Source organism: Narcine bancroftii, chromosome 7, assembly GCF_036971445.1.
Source record: "Narcine bancroftii isolate sNarBan1 chromosome 7, sNarBan1.hap1, whole genome shotgun sequence".
NCBI classification, from domain to species: Eukaryota; Metazoa; Chordata; class Chondrichthyes; order Torpediniformes; family Narcinidae; genus Narcine; species Narcine bancroftii.
In genome coordinates this window covers 168409909-168429676 of record NC_091475.1, presented here as the reverse complement: position 1 = coordinate 168429676, position 19768 = coordinate 168409909, and the positions used below count along the sequence as shown (strand labels likewise).

The following is a 19768-nucleotide window of genomic DNA, read 5'->3' as shown; positions in this document are numbered from 1 at the left end:
CCAAAATCTTTCCACTTTTTCACAAGACCACACTGAATGCAAAAAGTCCCTATTTCTTTCACACATCGAAAGCACTTATTGAATAATTAGGATCAAGTCCATTTAATTTATGTGGAGTGTAATACAATTGATGAAAGAAATATATTGAACCATTTGATAGCTAACATTTATTGTATTTGTTACACTTTCATAACATAATTTTGACAATATGTCCTCCTGATTTGTATATTTAAATTTTCTCCCATTGGATTTTTGATTTATATAAATCTTTTTTCTGTGCAGTCTCTTGTAATTTTATATACATAATGGTAATAAATTTCTAAACAACAAATGTATCTGTTATATCTTCAAATTGACTTTGTTTAGGGAGTCTCAAATCTGCTAACAGTCTCTTTTTCAAATACATTTTTAATTGATAATAGGCAAAAATTGTATTATTATGTATATTGTATTTATTTTTAATTGATCAAAAGTTAAGAAAAAAGATCCTAGGAAACAATCTTTTATTCTCTGTAAACCTTTACTACACCAGTTATCAAAAAAAGAATTACTCAAAGTTAAAGGAAGAAGTTGATTTTGTTTTAACAACATTTTTGGTAATTAATAATTTATTTCCTCTTTCAATATGAATTCTATTCCATATGTTTAAAATATGCTTCAGTATGGAAAAATCTTTACTTCCTTTAAATGTCTCACTATTCCATTTATACAAAATTAACTCCAGAATAGTTTCACCAATTTTATTCCTTTCAATTTGAATCCAAGCTGGTTTTTCATCCCATTGATAACAGGAGGACCAAAACCTCCATTGAGCTGCTGTAAAATAATTCTTAAATTTGGTAGTTTTAGTTCACCATGATCAAATTTCCACATTAATTTCTCTAAACTAATTCTTGACATCTTTCCAAAGAAATTCACGTATTATTTTATTCAAGTTTCGAAATAAAAATTCTGGAACTTGAATGGGCAATGACTGAAGTATATATTCTATTCTTGGAAAAAATATTCATTTTAATACAATTCACTCATCCTTGGTAAATCACACGTTACTGGTAAATCTTTCCATCTTTTCAAATCTCTTCCAATGGCAAATAATTTAAACAAATTACTTATTTCTACTCATTTTAATTTCGAAGTATTTAATTGCTTAATTTTGCCATTTAAATTTTGTCAATCTTTTACATTGAGTGTAATCCATATCCACCATAGGCATTACTTCACTTTTACAAACATTCATTTTATAACATGATACTAACCCATACTCTTAATCTCTCATTCAATTTATTTAAAGATATTTCTGGTCTATAACATCAGCAAATAAATTAATTTTATGTTCTTTATTACCTACTTCAAATTCCTTAATTTCATTATCAGTTCTAATTACCTCTGCCAATGGTTCAATCGCTAATGCAAACAAAAAGAGTGATAATGGACAACCTTCTCTATAAGACCTTTCAAGCAAAAAGGGTTGAGAGATTTGTTTATTCATAATCACTTTTGCTTTTGGTTGATCATACAATGCCTTTATCTAGTTTATAAAAGTATTTGGAATCCCAAAAGCATTAAGTGTCTCAAATTAAAAAAATCCCATTCCAATCGATCAAATGCTTTCTTTGCACCTATTGCTACCGCAGAAATCTTCCTATTTTGTACTATATTTACCAAACTTAAAATTTTAACTGTTATCTGCTGCTTTTCGATTTTTAATAAAATCAGTTTGATCTAAATTTATTAATTTTGGCAAAAATTCAACTAGCCTATTAGCTAATAACTTCGATACAATTTTATAGTCTGTGTTCAATAATGATATAGGTCTATATGAAGAAAATTGTAAACAATCTTTCCTTTTTTTGGAATTACAGTTATTAATGCTGTTTTAAAAGATTCAAGTAGATCATAAACCTCTTTCATTTGACCTAATACTGCCATCAATATAGGTATTAATAGCTACTTAAACTCTATAAAATTCTGGTGTGAAACCATCTTCACCTGCCACCTTATTATTCTGTAGAGACATTAGAGTCTCATAAATTCTTTTTCTGAAAAATTCTCAGACAGTCTTATCTTTTCATCCTCCTTTAACACCAGTAATTCAATTTGTCTCAAATAATCTCTTATTTTATTACATCTCCCTTAGTCTCTGAATGACTATCCACAACATTGATGTGAATAGTGCCCCTCTTGTCTGAGGTAACGTCCACCAGAAATCCAAAATGAGCCATCCAGTTTGCGATAAACGCTCTGGTACATGACGTGGTGGAGGTGTCTGAGAGTGAGACAGCTTCCGGCCACCTCATAAACCTATTGATCATTGTCAATAGGTACCTGGCACCTCGTGATGTTCTAGAGAAAAATTGGATTGGTGCTTTTATATGCTGCTGTGTTTTTGAGGTCTGACATTGTACACAATTTCTGGCCCAGTGTGCAACCTGTTTCCATAGTCTGTGTCATACAAATTTTCCTGCTACAAGCTGTGGGGTGCTCAAATGGAAGGATATTCCATGTCATGAATCACAACAAATATTCATCGTCTCCAAGCAACAGGAATAATTGGTCAGGGTTGCCCTGTGGACACATCACATAGAATTGTAGCCATTGAAGGTCGAAATCTCAAATCCTGCAGCTTAAGACTAAATACTGCAGTATGGTAGGCCATAATGTTATCATCCTCCTGCTGTGTTGCCATGAGAGCTGCATAGTCTATACCTGGAGACCATGCGTGTACTGAATGGACTGATGTGCAGGATAGCACATCTGCTACATGATTCTCTTTTCCCGCATGTGCCAAATGAATGTGGTATTTTCTGTAATAAGAGAGATGCCTCTGTTGCTTTGCTGACCATGGTTCTGAAACCTTAACAAAGGCAAACATCATGAGCTTGTGGTATGTGAATATGACAAAATCTTTCCCTTCGAGAAAGTACCTGAAATGGCAGATGGCCAGGTAAAGGGCCAGCAGCTCCCTGTCAAATGCACTGTACTTTTGCTCAGGAGGTCTCAAGTGCTTGCTAAAAAAGGCCAATGGCTTCCATTAGCCCTTGATCAGTTGTTCTGTTATGCCTCCGACAGCCATGATTGATGCATCAACTGTGATAGCTGTGGGCACATTAAGTTGAGGGTGAACCAACATGATCGCATTGACCAGCACTTCCTTGGCTTTGTCAAAAGCAGCTGTCATTTCCTCATCCCAGTTCGGGTCTTTGGGTTGCCTGGAAAGAAGTCAGAAAAGTGTCGCATTATTTGGGCTGCCATTGGCAAAAACTGATGGTAAAAATTTACCTTGCCGACAAACTCTTGGAGTTCTTTCACATGTTTGGCCTGGAAAACCTATGGCCTCCACCTTGGCAGGGAGCAGCATCACTATATGCTGATCGATTCTGTGGCTGAGGAAATTGATGGAGGAAAGGCCAAACTGGCATTTAGGCAGATTGATTGTCAGGCTGTAGTCACTTTGTTGTTGGTATAGTTGATGTAAGTGAGTACCATGCTTTTGACAAGAGCGGCTGGTGATCAGAATATCGTCAAGGTAAATACAAAATCAAGGCCATAACCCACAGAGTCCATAAGTCACTGGAAAGTCTGTGCAGCCTTTCTCAACTTGAAAGGCATACATAGAAATTCAAAAAGGCCGAATTATGTGATGATCGCAGACTTCAGGACACCGTCAGGGTGGACCAGAATTTGATGATATCCCTCATCAGGTCAATTTTGGAGAATATCTTGGCACCGTCCAGATTTGCAGCACAATCCTAGATATGTGGTAAAGGGCGCTGGTCAGCTGTCATGACATTGTTTAACCAGTGAGAATTTCCACATGTTTACCATCCTCATATAGCTTTTGGCACCACGTGCAAGGGAGATGCCCATGGACTGTCTGAGTGATAGACTATGCCCATGTCCTCCATTTTACAGAACTCCTCTCATGATTTGTAGCTTGTCCGGAGGTAGTCTGTGTGCCCTGGCATTCAGCGGTGCTCATCTCATGGGGATATGTAAGACCCCATGCTTGGGCATAACAGCAGAGGAATTTGAATGTTTTGGAGTTAACTAACTGCTTTCCCTTTCGGTCCACTAATAGAAAGTTAGCTCATAGGAAATCTCTGCCTAACAGAGGTTGTGATACATCAGCCAACGTGATTGTCCATACAAATTGACGAGGGCTGAATTCAAGTGTAATAGTCCACACCCCATATGTTCTAATATTGCTTTTATTAACAGTTGTAAGGGATGGTCCAGACTTTCCATTATGGGTGTCCTGGCCCATAGGAGGCACACACTGACTTTCGCTCCTGTGTCGACCAGAAAACATCAACCCAAATGCCAGTCCCATAGGTAGGGGAGGTTGTCTCAATGGCGCGCAGACGCTAGTGATGAACAGACCAGCTGTTTCCCTGGTATGAGCAAGGCAGGCGGCAATGGTGGGCCGCAGGACCCCAAGTCTGATGATAGCAACTGTCATCCACAGTTGCTGTCGCTCCCCTACGTCCTGGAGCATTGACCCATGGAGCGCTCTGACATAATGTAGCTACTAAATCCACAGTGGCTCTGCAATGTTGTTTTGCTTGCCAGAGGATATCAGCCAGTTCACAAGGGTTGTCAACATCATCATTCACCAGGTGCAGGTGAATGTCATCAGGCATCTGCTCCAGGAACAACTGCCCAAAAAGCAGACAGGGCCTGTGGCCATCAATTAGCACCAGCATTTCATTCATAAGGGCAGTTGGTGTTCAGTCACTCAAGGCATCCATTCGTAAGAGCCTGGCTGCTCATTCGCAGCAGGACAGCCCCGAATGTGCGAATCAGTCGTGGCTTAATGGTATTGTACCTGCTATTCTCAGGGGGTTGACTCAGGAAATCGACATTCCTTCCTACCGTGTCCTGGTCTAATGAACTGACCACGTAATAGTACTTGGTGGTGTCCATTGTAAACTTTTGAACATGGAACTGGGTTTCTGTCTGCTGAAACCAGACCATAAGCTGCAAGGTCCAAAAGGTAAGCAATTTAAACGCTACCATGTTCTGAATGTTTTCTTCGGTCGTCTTGGATCCAAATTGCCATTTGGGCCAATTGGGGTCACCACTGTAGTCATTTAATGATGAACTAAACTCTCCATGTGACGTTGTTGAGTAAGATCGGCTGCCTTGATCAACTCTGATGTGCATTTTTAATGGCTTATGTGATGCTGAGCCCAGAAATTACATCATCTCTGATGATTGTCAGCAAGCTTGGTACTTCATGGCTTACTCTTCTTGCCGTCTCAAACCTCCATGAGCCAGTTTGTTGTTTAGCATGGTTCGGGCCACTACAACATGTTCATATGTGGCTGCGCAGGTCACGTCTCCAGAATGGAGGACCATCGCCTTCCCAAGATCGTGTTATATGGCGAGCTCTCCACTGGCCACCGTGACAGAGGTGCACCAAAGAAGAGGTACAAGGACTGCTTAAAGAAATCTCTTGGTGCCTGCCACATTGACCACCGCCAGTGGCGCCTCACAGTTCGGCGGGCAGCAACCTCCTTTGAAGAAGACCGCAGAGCCCACCTCACTGACAAAAGACAAAGGAGGAAAAACCCAACACCAAACCCCAACCAACCAATTTTCCCTTGCAACCGCTGCAACCTTGTCTGCCTGTCCCGCATCGGACTTGTCAGCCACAAACGAGCCTGCAGCTGACGTGGACATTACCCCTCCATAAATCTTCGTCCGCGAAGCCAAGCCAAAGAAGAAAGAAGAAGAAAGAATCTCATTATGTATTCTGTCGCTTGTGTCACACCATTATCAACCATCATATCTGCCCTTCATTCTCCTTGATTCTTTCTCATTGCCCCTGTTTCAGGAATCAACCAGTTCCTTAGCAAAGTGTTCATCCTACAGTAAATGTCAATAACGAATGTTTTAATTGCTTCTGTGGCTGCCTTGCACTGAAGGACTGCCTGATTAAAAAAACATATACTGGGCAGACTGGGGAAGGATGGGAGTTTTTCTTCCTTGGAGGGTTTTAAGAAGCAAATGAGCTTATAAGACAATCCATAAATTTTATGGTTGGTGCAACTGAATTAGCTTTTCAAAAAATGATCCACTCATTTTTTAAATACTTTTGAATTTCCATGCTGGGATTCAAACTCGTTCCTCTGGGTTAGAGATGTGGCTGCTAGTCCATTAACTACTACTATCTCACTAATGGTGAGAGCCTTGCTATTATTCTTAATGCATAATCCAGGTTATTGTCTTACAATGGTGTATTGATATTGTTACAAGCCCAGAGGACCCCAAAACCCAGCAGCAATATTCCTGTGCAGTCATACCAACCACCCTTCATCAAGTTCAGATTCACAATCCAGCATTATGCCTTCATCAACTCACCCCTTTAAAAAAAACTAAACCCAAACACATTTCAAAATCTCGAGAAACACAAAAGCAGCAGATGGCAGAATCTTGAGCAAAGAATTGCTGGAGGAACTCAGTAGGTCAGACAGCATCCATGTGTAGAAATGGTCAGTAAAAACTGGGGAGGGGCCAGAGGTGAATAGAATACAGGACAGAAGGCGTGAGAGCCGGAGAAACAGGTAGAGGGAGAATCCATTTAGAATGGTGTGGGAGAGAAAAGTTAGAAAGAAAAAAGTGTACAGGAGTAGATAAACAACAGATGGGAACAGTGGAATCACACAAGGATTGGGGCTATTGAAAAGTAGAAAAATAATATTCATGCCTTTGGGTTTAAGGCTGAGCTGGAGGCATGTGATGCTTTGTTCCTCATCCTGACAATGTACAAGTCCAAGGACAGAAACGTCATGTAGGAATGGTTTAGGAGAGTTAAACTAGTTGGCAACAGGAAGCTCAAGTTTAGACTCCACAGACTGCAGTGTTTGGCAAAGTAATCATCAAATCTGGGTTTGGCCTCACTGATGTAGGAGGATGCACCAGGTACACCACATGCAGTAGATCAGGTTGGACATGTAAAGCCTTGGCTCACCTGGAATGTCCGTTTGTGGCCCTGGAATTTTTTTGGGGGGGTGGGGGAAGGGGGGGAAAAAGACTCAAGGACAGTTACAGTGGGTGGGGAGGGAAAGCAGACTTGAGAGTCTCAGAAATACTGAAGTTTGTGGAAGTGTGTGATGGATGTGGAGGCTGGTGAGGTGGAAAGTGGGGAACAGAGGGACTCTGCCCTTGTTCTGCCTGGGTCGAGGTGGATGCATGATAAATAGAAGAGATTTAAGTGCAGGTTTTATCAGTAACAGTAAGAGGATTTCATATTTATTAAAGAAAGAGAACATTTTGGGTATCCCAGGAACAGATCCAGTGGAGGCAGAGGAATTGTGAGAAAGGGATGGTGTCCTTTCAAGAGACAGAATGGGAAAAAGTGTATTCAAATGAGGGTCAGTGGATCGTTTGTTCCCTGAAATAATGACAGAGAGTCAAGGAGGCATAAGCAGGTGTCAGATGCAATTCAGGTATGTTTCAGGGCAGGATAGAAGTCAGTAGGGAATGTAATAAAATTGTCCAATACAGGAGTTGATGTAGAAAAGGAAGAGTTGGGGAGTGGTACCTGGGTACAATTGAAACAGGAACTGTCCCACATACCCGACAAAAGAGTAGGTGTAGCTGGGGCTCAGACAAGTGTCACAGATTTCAACATTTTCCCAATTTGGATGGTTATATATGGATGGAGAAATGTAATAAATCCCTGAGCCACCAAGCTCCTCAGTGTAAAACTTTGATCTCTTTGGATGTGAAGACAAATATACAAAAAGCTTCCACAGCAAATTACATGGAAGAGTTCTTTCTGGACTTGACAAAATTCCATACATAAATGTCTAAACCTAATGTGCTCAATGATTATTGGTGGGGTGAGGGTTTTTTTTTTGAGTCCTTGCAATGCACTGGGAAGTCAATGTCCCTGCCATTTGTATTCTTCTGAACAAGAATTTTCAATGCATATTCCACAATCTTGCTGCTTTATACACATTATGTACATTCAGTGACAAGTCAAGAGGGTGATCTGTCATCATTAATACTCTGCAATTCCCAATTCTCCCACCCAAAAAAAACAAACGATGGAAAGACTTGGCCAACTAATTGCCTCTCTCAAAAATGCCCTTTGTTTAAATCCTCAAGTTCAAGTATATTTCACATGTTGCAAGATGCAATGACTGAGGTTATTTTGCAAGCAGACTAGTTGGCATGGTATGACAATACAGTACAAAAGTGCAGTTACAAAGAGAAATCTGTTGTTAGAGAGCAAAAGCAACATAATATTACTATTTTGAGAGTCCAATTACATTGCAGCCATGGGGGTACAGTGAATATAGTAGAGGACTGAGTACACAGCCTTATGGTGTCCCCAGTCTTGAGAATGATTGTGGAGGAGGTGCTGTCACCAATCTTCACTGATTGTGACCTGTGGAACAGAGGGCATGGATCCAATAGCAGAGAGAGAGAGAGAGATGCTGAGACGGATTACAGAGTATGGAGATGAGGTTGTTTGGTACTATTGTTTATATTTTTAAAAGTCTGGATGTTTCCTTGTTCTCCAGGGGAAAAAAAAGTTATTCTCATGAGGTTATAATTTCACAATGGTTTCTAAACATCAACCTTAGTTATAACTGACACCATTAATCTTATTGAAGATGGAAGAACCGGTCAATAAACACTGTCTTTAATGTTTAATTGAAAATTGTAAATATTTGAAATGCACAAATTCACAGTTCAATGTGGAAATCAAGAAGATACAATCAACAATCACTTAATCCTCCCAAAGCTGCACTATTTAAGGATGTCCTCCACTATAATATTTACAAATCAATGAATAGATTAGAACTTCAGATACTTGTGCTTTATTCTTAATATAAATAAAATCTGGTAACTGTTCATCTTAACTGCAAAGATGTAGAAATAAGACTTTAATAATGTATTAAGCTCCATTTACTTATTAACAATTTCCCAAAAGAATTATTTTACTTATTTGCATGTCATTTGTTCATTTCAAATTTATATGGATTTATAAATAATCATCGATTTCCTAGTTTTTGAACTTTGTGATATTTTGGTTTCTGCCTTAATGACTGCAAAATCCAGGGGAATACTTTCCCCCTTTGGTTGATTATTGTTGCAGATACAAATGAAAGCATGCAATAATAGCTTGGGAGATATTTAGCATCAAAAAGAATTCAAATGAGTGAAAGAGCATTTAGTTATAAATTAAATTTTGCTTGCAATTAAGATACAGCAACGTTGCCAAATAATTTGCTAACTCACTCACTGCAATTAAAAGCTGTTGACTGCACAGTTATACGGGTTCTCCCCTACTTATGATCGTCCAACTTACGATTTTTCAATGTTACGATGGCACTAGTTATTTACTTTCATTCAGAGCCAGCTCTTCAGCGCTTGACGTCCTGCTTTGCGGAAACTGCCAAAATGTTTGGCCTGGAAGTCAGCCTGAAGAAAACTGAGGTCTTCCATCAGCCAGCTCCCCACCATGACTATCAGCCCCCCCACATCTCCATCGGGCACACAAAACTCAAAACGGTCAGATTTCGGCTGCACCATTTCATCAGATGCAAGGATCGACAATGAGATAGACAACAGACTCGCCAAGGCAAATAGCACCTTTGGAAGACTACACAAAAGAGTCTGGAAAAACAACCAACTGAAAAACCTCACAAAGATAAGCGTATACAGAGCCGTTGTCATACCCACACTCCTGTTCGGCTCCGAATCATGGGTCCTCTACTGGCATCACCTACGGCTCCTAGAACGCTTCCACCAGCGTTGTCTCCGCTCCATCCTCAACATCCATTGGAGCGCTTTCATCCCTAACGTCGAAGTACTCGAGATGGCAGAGGTCGACAGCATCGAGTCCACGCTGCTGAAGATCCAGCTGCGCTGGGTGGGTCACGTCTCCAGAATGGAGGACCATCGCCTTCCCAAGATCGTGTTATATGGCGAGCACTCCACTGGCCACCGTGACAGAGGTGCACCAAAGAAGAGGTACAAGGACTGCCTAAAGAAATCTCTTGGTGCCTGCCACATTGACCACCGCCAGTGGGCTGATAACGCCTCAAACCGTGCATCTTGGCGCCTCACAGTTTGGCGGGCAGCAACCTCCTTTGAAGAAGACCGCAGAGCCCACCTCACTGACAAAAGGCAAAGGAGGAAAAACCCAACACCCAACCCCAACCAACCAATTTTCCCCTGCAACCGCTGCAACCGTGTCTGCCTGTCCCGCATCGGACTTGTCAGCCACAAACGAGCCTGCAGCTGACGTGGACTTTTTACCCCCTCCATAAATCTTCGTCCGTGAAGCCAAGCCAAAGAAGTTATTTACTTTCATGTAATAAGGTTAAATAGAGGTAATCACAAGCATCGTTGATTTTTACAATAATCATTGATAATTCCTCCAAGGTGAATTCTTTGTAGTCTCCTTGGTCAATCATTTCTTTTAGTTCAGTCAGAAAGTTTGCAGAGCAACAGCGCTGTTGGGAGAGACCAGAGCAGCAGGATTATTGTGGGGACTGATACAGTGCTGTCGGGGAGAGCTGGGCATTGCGATCAATGTGTAACTGATACAGGGCCATGAGGAAAGTGTGGGGACTGATACAGGTCTGTTGGGATTGGGCAGAGCAGTGGGATCTGTATGGGGACCGATACTGCTTGGTGGGGGAAAGCTGGGCATTGTGATCAATGTATGAATGATACAGGGCCATGGGGAGAGAGCAGGCAGTAGAATCAGTGTGGGGACTGATACAGCGCTGTCAGAAGAGAGTGGGGCAGTGGGATCAGTGTGGGGACAGATACAGCACTGTTGGTGTTATACAAGATATATCTGTAAATTTTTGGATTTATGATGGGTTTGTCAGAATGCAAGTTGAGGAGCACCTATTCATCTAACAAATTATTTTATATTGTGCATGTTATCTGATGTATAATGGATTAATAATATCCACAAGATTAACTCTGAGAAACATTGAAAGTTTCATGAAGTTTTAATGTGAGACTTCTTTTGTTCTTTCAAAACAGATTCAGGATCTACCCAAGTCTTTATCCCAACCCGATTTGAAGAAGTGCAGTTCAATTTCTAGGTGTGATTCTGTTTTCATGTTTAAGATAATTAAAAGCAACTTTTGTTTAAGTAATCATTTGTTGTGATTTCCCCAGAATACTGAACAATAAGCAATCACTGATATATTCCCATTGCTCAGTGTTGGAAAATCATTTGATGTCTTCCTTGTTGAAATGCTTTTAGAAATCTGAGCACTGATTTCAAAAGAAGAATCAAACAGCAAAATCCCATGATAGGTTGAAAAGTGAGGAAGCTCCAAGAAAAGAAATTTCATGCAGGGATCTGAAACAAGTTGCAGAGAGTTTTGCAGTTTGAATCAAGTAGACAACCATTAATGCGGGAGAATGTTCCTTATCCTACGTATTTACCCCCCCCCCCACCCCTCCCCACAAAACCCCTTTATGTTTTCATGTACTTATGAAGAGAATTCTCTTCAGACGTTGGTAAAGTTTGGAGCCACATGCAATGCAGTACAGGGAATGAGATCCTCTGAACAATGACATGAATTCTGTCTGTATGATGGAATAGTGTATGAAGTAGCAGGAACCAAGCAGCGTGGAGAATGTTTTTCATCTCTTTTGGGTTCCTCTTTGGAACTAATCATGCATATCTTTAATATTTTATCTCTTTACATATTGTTGACCAAAGAGGAGAATTATCCATCCCTATATTGCCTTTTTAACCAGAGAGACCAAAACTCATACTACATCTTAGTGATTCCAAGCTAGAGATCCTGAACATGGAACTATCTACTGTTGAAGCATAGTCTGGACACTCATTGTCAACAGTAAAATAATCTACAAGATTCACTTTGTTTAAGTCTGCACTGTAGTGCATTGAGCCATGGCACGGCCAACATCTTTTGAACAATTAGCTCATCTGTGCCCAGTTCATCAATGTGCTGGTTGGTATAACAAAGTAGTTTTAGTCAATGCTGATCCAGAAGAAATAAAACCAAATTCAAGTTTTACTGTACAGTGACCTCTGCTGGAAGTCAGATTTGTGAAGACAAGGGCAAATAGTCCTTCATGGAAGGGGAAAGATTACAAGGTGCATGAGAGAGAAGGTTATGTTCAAAAGATAGGCTAGGGGTCATGCATGGATAGAAACAGCAGCAAAGACAAGTTGGGCTAAGTGGCTTGATCCATCACCATAAATGCAGTGAGAAATTCCCATTAATTCTTCAGAACATTCTAGCACTTGTGAAATCTAATGTAAAATCTGCAGTCTCTTGTACCTTCATTTTTCACTTTCCTGTCTCTGTCTCTACCGCCACCTTCTCTTCGCCCCTCGGGGCTATATCTACAACTTTCTTTTCTTCCTCTACCTATCACCCACCAGCTACTCTCTCTTGACTCCACCCTTCCTCTCCCCGCCTGGCTCCTTAGACTCATCATGCCCATCCTCACATGGTTCCACATGTTTTCTGTCACCTTCATCTTTATTGCTGCTTTATACTGAACATAGAAATCTAGAGCACAGTACAGGCCCTTCCATCCACAGGGTTCTTTGCTGATAACCTATTTGAAAAACTGCCTCGAATTTCCCTTCTCTTTTCTCAGTTCAGTGTACCTATCTAATAGTCTCTGAAAAGTTACTACTGTACCTGGCTCCACCACTGTTGCTGGCACTGCATTCAATGCATCCACCACTCTGTGGAACTCTTACATTGCCCCTGTACTTACTTCCAAGCACTTTAAAACTATGCCCCTCATGTTAGTAATTTCAGCCCTAAGAAAGACCAAGTTCACTCAACCTCTCCTCAAAAGACATGCACTCCAATCAAGGCAGCATGCCTTGTAAATCTCCTCTGCACCCTATCTGTAGCACTCATATCCTTCATGCAGTGAGGTGACTAGAACTGAACACAATATTCCAAGTGGAGTTTGACTAACTATAGTGCAACATTGCCTCATGGCTCTTGAACTTGATCCCACAGTTAAGGAGGAATCTGGTGCATTGACTTTCATTAACAACACTATCAACCTGTTGCAGCAGCTTTGCATGCCCTATGGATGTGAACCTCAGTTTCTCCACACTGCTCAGAGTCCGCCTATTAACATTGTATTCCGTGTTCCAATTTGTCCCACTGAAATTAACCACTTCAAAATTTTCCTGGGTTAAACTCCATCTGCCACTTCTCAAACCAGCTCCGTATTTCTATCAATGTCCACTTGTAACCTCTGGCAACCCTCCAGACTAACCACAATGCTACCATTCTTCGTACTTATCCACCTTCCACTTCCTCATCCGTCGTTTATAAAAATCACCAAGAAAAGGTGTGTCAGAACAGATCCCTGGGGATCTGTTAGGCCGCTCAACTGCTTCCCTCTCTTCACCATCCCTGTTTCCTTTCTTCCAGCTCTCCACCCCCTTCCCTATCACTTCTCAGCTTCTTTTCCTCTTGGACTCTCCCACCCATATCCATCTATGACCTCTTGCCCTGATCCTGTGCTCCTCTCCTGACCCTCCCCCACCATTTTATTCAACCACTTGCCTGCTTTTTATTCCTATCTTGATGAAGGGCTCATGCCCAAAGCATTTGTTATGCATCTTTATCTTTGCTGCATGACTTGCTGAGTTTCTCCAGCATTTTTGTGTAAACTGGATACATGGATTGGATGATTTTAGAGAGATCTGGGCCAATTGCAGGCAGGTGTGTCCTATGTGTTTAGGACATTTTAATCAGGGTGGGAAGGATGGGCCAAAAGGCTGTTTGACTCTAAGACACTAAAACATATAGAATCACAGAACACTACAGCACAGACATGGGCTCATTTGGCCCTTCTAGTCTGCGCTAAAACATTTTGTTTTGCCTAGTCCACTGACCTGCACCCAGTCCATAGCCCTCCATACCTCACCCATCCATGTACCTGTCCAAATTCTTTTTGCAATGAGCCAATGTTCACCACCTCAGCTGGCAGCTTGTTCCACACACTCTCCACTCTCTGTGTGAAGTTCCCTCTTATGTTTCCCCTTTCACTCTTAACCCATGAATTGTTTGTACCTCAGTGGAAAAAGCCTATCTATATTTTCTCTATCTATCCCCCTCGTAATTTTAAGTACGTCTATCAAATCTCCCCTCATTCTTTTATCTTACGGGAATAAAGTCCTAACTTGTTTAACCTTTCCCTCTAACTCAGTTCCTCAAGTCCAAGCAACATCCTAGTAAATCTTCTCTGCACTATTTCTATCTTGTTGATATCTTTCCTGTGGTTAGGTGATCAAAACTATACATAATACTCCAAATTTGGCCTCACTATGGTCTTATACAACTTTGGTATAACATCCCAGCTCTTATACGCAATATTCTGATTTATGAAGGTCATAATGCTGAAAGCTTTTACAACCAGTGTCACCACTTAAAGAGAATTATGTATCTGTATTCCATGTGACTTTCTGGAAAATTATTTTTTTGTGAATCTCATACTCAATATTAAATGCAAATTAGTGAACTAGTCAGAATTATGATAATGCTCTGTATTTAAAATGAACTGTATTTTTAAAAAAATTGGTATTTTATTCTTAGATCAGCAGCAAAATCAACAGACAGGAGACTGCAGATGAAGGAATACGAAGCTGAGCAATCTGCTGAAGGAAGTCAGTGGGTGTAAGGTAAAACATCATGAGATGGGAATGTACGGGGCTGTAACAAGATGTGAATGCATCCTTGTACTTACAAGATAAGAGAGACATTGATGGATTGAGAGGCAGGAAGCTAGCAGGGAAAGGATAGCAACAGTTTTAGTCATTGGACAAGTAATGATATGATGATGTTCTAAGCACGTATCCAAGGGTATAAAAAATCACCATTTTGCTGATAACGGCAGAATGCATTCTCCGACTAACTTTGTTAGTCGCAAGTGTTACAATCCGGTAATAAAGAACAAAGAACCCTGATTTCGACTCAGTCTGGTGTTTGTCTCACTCATTCATGAACAAAGCAGACCTAACATGGGTCAAGCAATTTCAGTGAGAGAAAGAATGGTCGACATTTCGTCCCAAAACACTGACCATTCTTCTTCTTCCACTGGTGCTGCTACATTCCTCCAGCAGTTTGTGTTTAGATCAGTATGTGCAAAATCTTCACGAATTTATTAAGGCATAGTTTATGTACATCAAAGAAGTCTTGCTTTATTTTATTGAGAAGGGAGTAGTTTGGACAGATCTAAATGAGGAAAGAGGAAGAAAATCCAAAAAGTTCATGGAAGAAATTCCAGAGCTCAGACAAAAGAAACCCAGGAGGCACTGGGGTTGAGTTAGTGGCCAAGAGACATGGGTTATTGTTTCAGAAATATAAAAATCACACTTCATGCAGCCAAGGAACTTAAATTCAAGTGATTAGATAAAAATCTGGCATCAGTGATGATAAAGATAAAACCAGGAGATTGTCATAAAAATCACATCTGGTCTGCTGACATCCTTCCCAGAAGCTAAACTGCTGTGCTTACCTCAGCTAGCCTATACGTGGCTCTAAGCTACAAAAGTGGTTGACTCTTGACAGTCCGCTTCAATGGGTGCGTAAGCCACAATTTGGGACAGTTATGATAGGACAGTAAATCTAGTAAGTAAACTGCCAATATCATACAATCTGGGAATGAAACCAAAGAGTGTGATGGTGATCTGGGACATGGTGAGTGAAGGGTACTTTTCCATGACTGAGTTTTTTAAATTCTCCATTTAAAAAAAAATCAAAGTATTTGGTGAAAGGGATGAGCGAAGATGAGGGGAACTTTAAAACCCATGGGCAAATGAGAGTTTGGAACTCTCATTAAAAAGATGTTGATGGATGAAATCCTCCCTATATGTGTATGGCACTTAGATTTATATCTGTACCTTCAAGGCCACCAGAAGCTGGCTAGCTCTTCATTGGCCAGCATGGATATTGGCCAAATAGCCCCATCATTTACAAGAAATCTTTCATTCTACAATTGCTCCCCTTCATTATATTCTTAGACATAAGGTATAGGAACAGATGTAGGCCATTGGAGTCGATGGGCCAAAGTCGATTGGAAAAGCACACTAATGCGGAAGACTAAGGACCAAAAAAAGATAAGGAAAAGAAGAAAAAAGATAAGGAAAAGCTCCAGAGGTGCATGATGTTAAGGCATCTCTATTACTCTTATCTGTACAGGATAAAAAGCTAGTTGCATTAGTGCCCATGAGAGCGCTGTGGTCAGCATCACATTCCCCACTAACTCACTTGAAACATCATAACATCCCTTACTATAAACTTGTCAATAGACCTTATAATCCGTTAATCTTAACCAGTATATGGGAGGGGGGGGTGCACATGATGATGTGGGGCTATACTTGAATTCTCTACTCTATCTGAAAAAGTTTTAAAAAAGAGTTAAGAAGCCTGATGTGACTGCAAGAAAATAAAAGAGGAAGATATCAGAAGACCTTCAGAACAATAAACAATGCCTCTTAAGAAAGATAAACTGACTTATCTTTCAAGAACTTGAACAAGAAAAAGAAGCTGATAAGGAAGAGAAGCCTACCTCAAAGAAGGATCCTGGAGCTCTCCGGAGGGTAGATGCCCATGATGATAAGTCTGGAGCTGGGGAGACCTTGGAGAGCGATGTCCAAGGTCTCCCCTGACAATGACCGATTGCCACGGATGAAGAGGTGACACTACACATGTGCAAGGAGTCGTGCATGTGCAAAGCACAAAAAATGGAGGCAATTTTTTAAAAAGCTCAAGAAGCCTCCAGCTCCAGTGATTAGGAGCAGGAAGAAGAAGAAGAAATGTATGTTGAACAGAGTTTTGGCCAAAAACAGGAGAAAATAGAGGAGTCTTGTCTATCTACAAATGAAATGAAGAAGTACATGGATTCTTTCCAGCAAACTTTGTTACAGTTAACAATGGAAGTTAAAAAGTATAATGAGGGTATAATTGAAAATAAGGGTTCTACGAAGAAGGTAGAGAGAATGCTGTCTTAAATCGAACAAAATTTTGATGTGATGGATGCAAAAATTAAAGGTAATGCTTTTTAACATGCTGAATTTCAAATTCAAATGAAGGTTTAAGCTGAGGCGACTGCAACTAAAGAACAATTAACTAAAAAAATTGATATGTTAGAAAATTTTAGTAGAAGAAATAATATAAAAATTGTTGGACGTAAGGAAAGCGACAAAGGGCAAGATATGAAGAGATTTTTACAACATTGGATTCCGCAAACTTTGGGGGGGGGGGGTAACTGAATTTCAAGGAGATTTTGAGATTGAAAGAGCTCATCGAGCATTACGACCTAAGCCACAGCCAGATCAGAAGTCACGTTCGATTCTGGTCAAGTTGCTTTGTTATGAAGTGAAGGAGAAGACCTTGGAGCTGACTGCGAAGCAAGCAAAGGAGAGACAATCACCATTGATTTATAATGATAATAAGATTTTCTTTTAATCTGATATAAGTTTTGACTTGTTGAAAAAAAGAAAAGAATCTAATGCTGTTAAAAATGTGCTATAGAAAAAAGGTTACACTTTTGTCTTAAGGAACCCAGCAGTGTTAAAAGTTTTTGTTCCTGAGGGTAAAAATAGACTTTTTACAGAACCCAATGAAGTGAAAGTGTTTGCAGATTCGTTGCCTGAGAAAATGAGACGACAATTGGGAGATATTTGAAGAGAGAGAGGAAGTGGAAAGATTGCAGTTAGGGGTGTATAATGAGGAAACAGAATATTAGAGAGGGCAGTTTTTACCCAATAGATCTGTGTGTAAAAAAAATTGATCATTGTAAAGTTGAGTAGATTTGAGGCATAAGAGATAATATAATTTCAGGGGAGTAGGAGCCTGGCCTCCGTGGAATCTGGTGGGCAGGTGTCGTTTTCGATCATAACTCCTATAGATCAGGGGTATAAAGACATACTGTTAATAACGTATGCCTTTGGGGGATGGGGATGGGGTTTCTGATATTTTCTTTGTTTCCTTTCTTTTTTTCTCTTTAATACACCTAAATTTAATAATTGTATTATGAAATATTTGGTTAGTATTTTCGATGAAAGAGGAGTGGAGATGGAAAGTTGGACGGTTATTGGATTTTATAAGAGATTAGATGGCTGAAAATTTTAATTTAATTGTATTAATATTAATGGGATTCAGAATCAAATAAAACAGAAAAAAATATTAGTTTAAATGAAAACAATTAAAGCTCATTTGACTGAAAAAGAACATCAAAAATTAAAAAGAGATTGGGTAGGAACAGTAATAGCATCATCTTTTAATTCTAAGGCTAAAGGTACAGCAATATTAATAAAAATTTGCCAGTTAAAATGGATATTAATATAGATGTAGCAGGGAGGTGCATTATGGTAAATTGTCAGATTTTTTCAGAACAATGGACATTAATGAATGTATATGCACCAAATGTAGATGATGGCAACTTTATACAAGTTGTCTTTATGAATTCATCAAATGCAAAGGGAAAAGTTAATTTGGGAGGGGATTTTAAGTTTGCTTTAGACCCTAAATTAGATAGATCGGTAAACAGAACGATTAAAAATAAGGTAGCAAAATTGGGAACAGATTTGATGAAAGATATGAATTTAGTGGAAATATGGAGAAAAATCCACCCATATGAAAGAGATTATTCTTTTTATTCTTTTCAATTTAAAACATATTCGTGGATAGATGTGTTTTTAACTTCTGCACAACTTCAATATAAAGAGTGGAATATCAAGCAGGTGTTTTATCAGATCATTCACCTTTAATTTTGTCTATTTCATTGGAAAAAGAACAAAAGGTAGGTCATAGATGGAGGTTTTGTTGAAGAAAAGAGAATTTTGTGATTTTTATGAGGCAACAGGAAAAAAATATCTAGATACTAATAAGGATTCAATTGTGAGTAAGTTTGTATCATGGGATTCAATGAAGGCATATTTGAGAGGTCAAATAATAAGTTATACTTCAAAATTAAAGAAAGAATATATGAAAGAAGTAACTCAATTAGATAAAGAAATAATGAAATTGGAGAAGGAAATTTAAGTACATAAATTTAAGTACATAAAGATGATAATTTTAAAGACTTTTATGCCAAACTTTATCGTTCAGGGTCTAAGAGAGATGATAATAAAATAAGAGGTTATTTGAGACAAATTGAAGTTAAAGGAGAATTTTTCAGAAAAAGAAGTTTATGAGACTCTAATGTCTCTACAGAATAATAAGGTGCTAGGTGAAAATGATTTCCCACCAGAATTTTATAGAGCTATTAATACCTGTATTGATGGAGATATTAGGTCAAATGAAAGAGGTTTATGCTCTACCTGAATCTTTTAAAACAGCATTAATAACTGTAAATTCAAAAAAAAGGGAAAAATTGTTTACAGCCTTCTTCATATATATCATTATTGAATACAGACTATAAAATTGTATCGAAATTGTTAGCTAATAGGCTAGTTGAATTTTTGCAAAATGAACTGAGTTTATTATTAGGGAAAATTATGAAGATAAAGTACCAAAGGATCCAAGAATATTTTTACTTGGAGATATCTATGAAAAAGGATATAAAATTGAAATTGGACAAAAATCAAGAAAAAAATTTAAGTATTGGAATAGCAATATCATGGAAAGATGATAGAGAAGTGTTATTAAGTAGATGGTATAATGAAATGCAAAATTGTATACCTTTGGAAAAAATTACGTATTTTTACAGGAATTGAGTTTAAAATTTTTATAGTATTTGGAAACCATATATGGATTTTATGGATAAT

At 39.2% G+C, this 19768-nt stretch overlaps 1 protein-coding gene across 1 annotated transcript in view; it reads left to right on the top strand.

The window, feature by feature from the left end:
* pdgfd (platelet derived growth factor d) overlaps positions 1-19768 on the top strand; it is a 365062-nt gene that overhangs the window by 32422 nt on the left and 312872 nt on the right. Inside the window, exons 2-3 of the mRNA XM_069891208.1 lie at positions 11020-11081; positions 14592-14677. The gene's annotated coding sequence lies outside the window, so the exon portion shown is untranslated. The remainder of the gene's footprint in view (positions 1-11019; positions 11082-14591; positions 14678-19768) is intronic.